Raw genomic sequence first — 7,712 nt, 5'->3', positions numbered from 1 at the left:
AAGAAGGTTTAGGGCAAAGTACCCGGGTTAAACCAAACGCTGCAAAGAAACAATCGACATGACGGCACCCGTGTGCTCGTCTGGGAAAGAAGGTACCAATGCGTGCACGATATGTACAAACGTCGACACCCATGGCACAATTGTAACAACACACGTGGTGGGATTTACGGCCTCATAAAGTTGTTCCATGTTTTACCCCCATACAATTGGTTTATTGATCATTTTCTCTATCATATTCGATAAACATCTTCTCAAGCTGATTGGCCGAAACATGTTAAACTGCATAAGGCTCTTTCTTAATTCGAGCAATGGTAATACGATTGATATATTCCAACTTTTTTGGACCTTTTCTTTTTGGAAACTTTTTCTTGCCTATGTCCTACAGGTGTAATTTTGCTCTCTCAGACAAATTAGAAAGAACAGGATTAGTACCTCTATCTGCTGCTGGTAAACTTGTTTGCTTCATTGAAAACAGCACATATCGCAGCTCCTCTTGCGTGAGGCTGTCCTCTAGACCTGATGAACTGGCCGCAGAAAACTTCACGACAACAAATGAAGTTAATTCATCTGAGGACTTATATTCGCTCATCGAGACTACCTCTCCATTATCAGTGTTAGATTGCGAAATTCTTCTGCAATCACACGTTCGCTAACTCCTCAAAACAGCGTGTAGGTGTCTCAGGTAGACTCAGGCTGTAAGAGGGCGGGTACCACGTTCCACAGATGAGACGCCGAGGTAAATGGAGAAAGTGTATCACGTACATATTGCCACTTTTTGGCTTAGTGCTTCTGTAGGTGGTTATGGATTGCAGAATACACTTTTTGCGCAATCTTGAAATCTTCTAAAATTTCCTCCCTGCGAATCTTCTTTTAGATCAGCATGGTATTACCTGACACCACTCAAACTCAGCCTTGACACCCGCATACGCTTTTGAAATGGGTACTGCACGAGTAGCTTTTTTTAGAAAAAACATTTTTTCCTGCATGCATACATTTCTGCATCGAAACAAGACTCAACAAATTGCCTCTGTAGTTCTCTAAATAAACTGCTGAATTCGTATTCGTTGTTGCCCTGTGATTTCTAATTTTCTTCAACTTTGCGTGATATAATACTGGCAAGTTGCCTCTTCCTCTTGCATCAGCGTCTGAAGTCCAGTTCGCTCCGAATGCGAACTCAGAGGAGCACATAGTGATGTTTCAAACGCAGCAGTTGTTATGCCCTTGTAGAAACGTTGGAGAACCATCATTCAGTATAGCGCAATCATGACATTCACTTAACTTTACTAATGCACATCCCCTTACGTCGCAACGGTCGCTACCTGACAATTTATGGAGTGCGTTAAGATTACCACATATAAATTTTAAGATCTTGATCACATCTACGCACTGCAGCCAACTCTGCGTATGAATATTTTGATTGAGGGTACACGTATACGCTAACTACAGTTACAGTAACTCTACCGAATTCTACCATATCATGTCACCACAAAACGATGTCCAGTTTCGAGACTCAGAGCAAGCGTCTCACCGAAGCCTAGTACCTGCAGTTATGCTGCTGGTCTTTATAGCTGAACGCATCCTCAATATTTCAAACAAAAGAGAAAGGGAAGAAGTGGTGGATAGTTCAGGTAGCAGAATAGTTGTGATACCGTATATGCACACTTTTTCTGGTTGCTTGGGCGTGTTGGTACGACATTATTCACATAAAGACAGTGCCAATAACGAGGGACACGAAAAGAACCAGGAAGCAGCACTGACCTAAAACAAAATTTATTTGCTGGAACCGCGCAGCATAAACTTGAGCAGCATATGACAAATAGGAGGACTAATGGTGTCCCGGTAAGGTGTAACTATGGGGATTACCAGTTGCTCTATAAGGTGCAAATGTGGCTCAGCAGGCTAACGTACGCGTAGTGTTTTCAGCCCTCAAGAACCTAGATCGCTTTAGCTTTGGAAATTGACTTTCCCATATAATTTCATTTATTTAGTCGGTGGTACCCCGCATAGGCGTCTGTGCAAGTAGGCGTTTGGTGTGTGGCACATCACGGATCCGAGCCACCGAAGGAAGGGGGGGGGGGGGGGTTCATTTTCTCCCACGCCTTGCCATGCGTGACTTAGACGTGTCCAGAAAAACGGGTATGCTTGGAGTTGAGCCGACGCTGGGTGCTTGGATCTGGCTGCTGGGTGCTTGGAGGCAACGCATGCCTTTGGTGCCAGCTTCACGTAGACCGCACCCCTGGGCTGACCCACTAAGGTGAAATTGGCAGTCGTCTTTTTCTATCTCTCCTAACATCCCTGCATCTTCGTTTCGTCGCTCATATTCATTGCGATAACAGTTATATGGAAATTCTCCGCTGTATTTCACCCAAGGCGTCGGCGTCGACGCCAGCGACAAAGATGTAGATGCTCGCTCACGCCCCCTTATCTTTCAGTGGGGACGATCATGTGCCTTAGCTGGCGTTGACCTTTTGCTAGAACATTTCTGTTGTAGTTACCGGGCGCAGAAAGGTCACTGCAACCATTGCACAGTCTCCATTTGCGAAAAAACCGTGCTTTTCAGACAGAGCGAAGTACCAACTGAGACGCTTTTACGCGTTTGTCTGTACCTGTGAGTACGCTTTGTGCTTCATTTGCGCGTCAGAAACGCGGGGCACGTTTTCGATCTGCTTGTCATTCGGTCCGTCACCTTCCAGTTTGCTGCTATCACGTTCATTGCTTAGCCTTTGCGGCAAAGCTGTGACTCTTTATCTGTCTTGTCATCTTCTCTGTTCCGTTTACTTCCAAATTTTCTGGCGGCGAGGGTTAGCCCTGTGCATTTACCCAACCTAAGGTACTTATATTCGAATATAGCGGCAATGCACGGCTGACTTCTCCAAGTGTTTAATAATGAACCTTATAGCGCCTTCTCGTTGGGCTTGGCGGTGGGTCGCCACCATTGCCACAATATGTTACGTTTCCTCTATGGCGCACTTTTTCCCCGCACTCACTAATCCTCCCCGAAAAGGTGGTGCAACAAAAAAGCTTCAGACTCCTGAGACCAAATCATTTGTTCCCGAAAGTATCATGTCACACACAGCCTTGAAGAAAACAAAACAGTCCAATCAATTTCACCTTCCGTCGTTTCAAAAACGCTCACGGAAGCCATTGGCCCAGGCTGCAATAAAACCAAGTCCGGGTGCCGCAGCTACCTCTTGGAGGTACGCTTCAAGTTCCAATATGGTAACCTATCTAAACTTGTAGTATTTGGAAACGTCCCCGTTTCGGTAGGCCAACAAAGGTCGATGAATACAGTGTGCATGGGGGTTCCTGATGATGACCTCCTCCAATTATCTGAAAGTGAATTATTAGAAAGCTGGTAAGACCGTATCGTATTCAAGGTCTAGAGAAAGCTTATAAGACAAGACAAAAAAGAAATGCCAACCAAACACATAATATCACCTTTCGTACTAGTGACTTGTGCGATTCTATTGATAGTGGCTACTGTAAGCTCCGTTTCAGGCTCTACACACCTAATCTCGTTCAGTGTTTGAAATGTCAGTGCTTTGGGCGTGGATTACAAAGTTGCAAAGGGCGCAAATTGCGCAGATCCCGCAAGTTTGCGCCAATTGTAGCTTAAACAAACATTTATCCGACAAATGTACTGTAGCAGCCCGCTGTGCGAGCTGCGAAATATACCATCCAACCTACTCGCGATCGTGCTCTCCTGGAAAAAAGGAAAAGGCATCTTCCAGCTTAAAGTGAAATTCAATCTAATATTTCAAGAGGCACAAAATCGGTTTGCACTTCATCAGTCCCTTCCATCCTTTGAGAATATGATCCGCCGCTGGAAATTTTAATGATGAAACTTGTCACATACAACGAACTGTTTTTTCTAATTTAGGTAAAAGGTGATTTTTAATTGAACCACCACGTGGTGCGAATTGCGTCTCACTATAGACAAAAATGACAATAATGTTAAATGAGTGATTTTTTTCTTGTAGAGGTCAATTGCTTACGATGTCTAAACATTATTTTTCATCAAAATATATTTTCTGTCAATGAAGTAAGTAGTCACATCTCAGATATTCATAAAAAGTGCAGTATCGCAATGAAAAAATGCAAACATAACACAATTTGGCTAAATGCTTGGAGACGTATGTGGCCGAAAAATTGCAATATTGTTAATGAGTTTCGAACACCTTACATATGACCCTTTACTTAACATGTACCAAACTTGGTTTAGAAGGAAGAAGCGGTACTGTAAAGTATATTTTTTTTCACAAACAACACTCAGACAGCTTTTTGGGAACCTTAAAACGCAACCACGTGACCAAAAATTTTTTTCTCTACGAAATATTATAGCAGTTGACTGTTTTCAGTGCGTTCAACCTGCACAATTTTTTTGAAACACATTTGCTATAGCCACCAAATGCACTGGGAAATTCGGAATAAAGTGACTCTGGTAAGTGACAGGGTCACTCAATTACTATTTCATACTGCTAAATTAGTGCCATTTGTTTCATTCATGCTGGCCGGCTGAAAAAGCATAACTCCTTCCCGATGCAGTGTAGGCTGTTCAGTGGCTGTGCGTGTTGCGTTCCCAGATAACTATGCTGCTCAGTATTACATTTAAGCTGCAACGCATGCTTCGATACCGTGCAGTATGTATAAAATTAGAGTATATTTGTGATAAAAACTAATAGTACGCTTTACATAGCGAAAATGCCTTTAACATCGGAAGTACTTGGCGAAGTTAAACGCCAATGCGATGCAAGGGCAATATAACTCTAAATAACAAGAATATTATGAAAGTTACACATGACGGAAAAAAGCGGATTAAAATGAATTGTTTTTGAACGTTAGAAGTTATGCTCAAACAAGCGTTTGCACTGTTCAAGTAAAAGATTCGGCCACACATACAAACGAAATGTCTGTTCAAACACAAGTGCAGCTTAAAGGCTTCATCCGCTACACAAGCACGGCTGCCGGCAGTGTCACGCTACGTTGCGGGTGAACGAAAATACCAGTGAAGGTGAAATCAACGAAATTGAATGTATCAGCAACTAGGCAAACTTAGCGAGGCCCACCTAACGCGAAACCATATGCTGCGTTGTCACCCGATGCATCAACCCTAGTTATTAGCGCACAAAATGAAAAAGAACCGAAAAGAACGACATAGACACCACGCCCTTGTTTTCTGTTCTCGGTCTTTTTGTGCAATAAAAAAGAGAGAGAAAATTACCAACATGCTCAACCAAATGCGTCTTAGATAAGATTGATGCTTAGAGCTGACAGGCGCCGTCCCCGCACATGTAATAATTAGTAAACTAAAATTGATGTTCATCATGAGCGAGCCTCGTTAAACACGGCTGCCAACTAACGGCATGGCTAAATTCTGTTTAAACTTTTCGCTGTACCTCCCTGACACACACTCACTCTGCTTTGTACTGCAAACAATCCAAACAAGAAACAAAAAACTTGCCCACATTCACACCTCTCCATCATCCCTGCGAAACACTTCGCACAAATATTCTCGCTAAATAAACAAATGCTCATTTGTCATCAACTAGGTGAAAACAAAACTGTTTGAAGCCGTTATTCTCGTGCTCACGCAGGTAACAAAGCACTGAGCGGAACAACGTGAGAGCGGTACTCACTATTTCACTTCGAGTGCTCCACAATATGACTCCACAGGTCCAGCCTTCAGGATCGTGCATCTTCGCAAAAATCAGTATTGGCAGAACCCGCCCCATCGCTGTAGTGTATTGGTTAAGGTACTCGGCTGCTGACCCACAGGTCGTGGGATGAAATCCCGGCGGTGGCGGCTGCATTTCCGATGGAGGCGGAAAAGTTTTAGACCCGTGTGCTCTGAATTGGGCGCGCGTTAAAGAACCACAGGTGGTCCACAGGTTGTTAAACAACCACAGAACACACAAGTTGAACATAGAGAACAGGCACAATTCAAACTAAATACCGACTAATAAACTCTATCGATCGAGAAGCCACACACACACCACACGGACACACACGGACACACACGGGGAGTTTTTCGCCAGCACACGCAGTGACATTTAAGACGACGCCGGCCCCTTCCCCCCCTCTGCGCCCACTGCACACGTGCAGCAGTATCGGGCGGTCGAGATAGTCTACGCGACGACACTTGATGGCGCCTGGTGGCGCTCTCACACCGACTAGATGCCGTTTAACGCTAGCTCTGGCCCTCTACTGATTGCACGGGCGCTGCTTTTTTTCCTTTTTTTTTTGCAGCAGTGATGTGTTTCGTTATACTCGTTCTCCAACAGTGCTTCTGAATCGCAGTAAACATTGTGACGGTGCAGTGAGGCCGCCACAATCTGCTAAGGAGCTGCTACTCAGAACAGAATGCACATTTGTAATATTTAAGAGCAATATTTAGCGCACCTTCACCAACCTAGTGTAGTAAATACTGGTAGAAAATTTGTCCCCGCATCTGCATCTAATCTGCAAATGTCGTCGAAAGACGATAGGGTTGCGTGTGGAGGGAGTGAACAAATCATTTATTTGATGTTCTGCGCAATAAAATTGTTGAATGGTATTCCGGAGGCGCTGCGTTAGAGTGCGTCAAGCGTGCAGCAGAGGTGAACGAGCGCTTCAAGTTACGTCACACGTGAGACATGAGCGCCATCTGACAGTTTTTTTTTGAAAACGAAGCGCGTGGCCCTGAGACAGGCGTGGGTTCCCGTCTCTGAGGTGATAAGGTGTAGAACGCAAGGCTACGAAAAGTTACCATCACTGTTTCGCGTTACCAAAGCTTTGGAAACACAGCTTCTTCATGCAAGCGTTGCATGGTCAGTAAAGCGTGATAAACGCTATGGTCATTAGAATTACTTATGTATGCATTTTCTAGTAAAACACGCACATTTAAAATATATACGTGTTGCTAGGGTGCTTTAGATATGCGCTATATTTTCATTTGATTGGAAAACTCACAACTATGAACGCTCAAACTTGAGCAACATTGGTGGGTGCTGCGGGTGGGGTCGGCCGTTCGGAGTATCAGCTGGTGCTGTTTAGAGTATACCCGGTTTGCGTCAAGGATGGACAAACAGACAAATGAACAGACAGACTCACCAGAGTTTTTGCGTCGAAGGTCCCCAGGAAAGACTATCGTCCTTAAAAGCTAAGCTGATGGCTTTTGCTTACCTTTATGTTTCTTTAGGGACTGCGCATTCAGGGTCACGCAGGAGATATTTAACAGCACTTTCATTTCAGCAGAGACAATGCTCCTCGCAACATCGAATGCATCGGCCGTCATATTATTCGATGTGAACATGTTGTAACACGTGTGCTGCAAAGATGACAAAGGCAACAGCGCATACGTGCACCTGCACGCTTTAATGCAGAAAGCAATAACGAAAGAGAAGAGAAACGCTCTCCCATGCTGTAAATAAAAATACCTAGCTGCTGCTACTTTCACAACCTGTTAAATACTACTTCTGTCTTCACGTTGAGACAATAATATTGTACTTAGCTTGCAGTCCTTAGAACAAGAATGGGCTGAAATAAATTTAATCAATATTGACTTTTCACTACCTGCCAAGTCAGGATTTTGACCGAAGCACACCTGCTGGGGAAGTAACATAAAAAAAGAAGGGGATCCACAATAAACAGAGAGAGAGAGAGAGAACTAGAGAATGCGTTCCGGCTCCCCTAAGGAGAGCTTTGTTCGCAATTTAGTCAACAAGGCTCCTGTC

At 44.0% G+C, this 7,712-nt stretch overlaps 1 long non-coding RNA gene across 1 annotated transcript; it reads right to left on the bottom strand.

Moving 5' to 3' along the window:
• Positions 1–1,754: 1,754 nt before the first annotated feature.
• LOC119174056 (uncharacterized) lies at positions 1,755–7,239 on the bottom strand. Its single transcript, XR_005110154.2, has 3 exons — positions 7,090–7,239; positions 5,637–5,804; positions 1,755–3,330 (listed from the first exon to the last, which is right to left on the bottom strand). It is a non-coding gene; the product is annotated as an uncharacterized LOC119174056 (long non-coding RNA).
• Between the last annotated feature and the right edge of the window lie 473 nt (positions 7,240–7,712).

The sequence above is a fragment of the Rhipicephalus microplus genome, chromosome 5 (genome assembly GCF_043290135.1).
Source record: "Rhipicephalus microplus isolate Deutch F79 chromosome 5, USDA_Rmic, whole genome shotgun sequence".
Lineage (NCBI taxonomy): Eukaryota > Metazoa > Arthropoda > Arachnida > Ixodida > Ixodidae > Rhipicephalus > Rhipicephalus microplus.
This window is presented reverse-complemented; position numbering and strand designations above follow the sequence as displayed.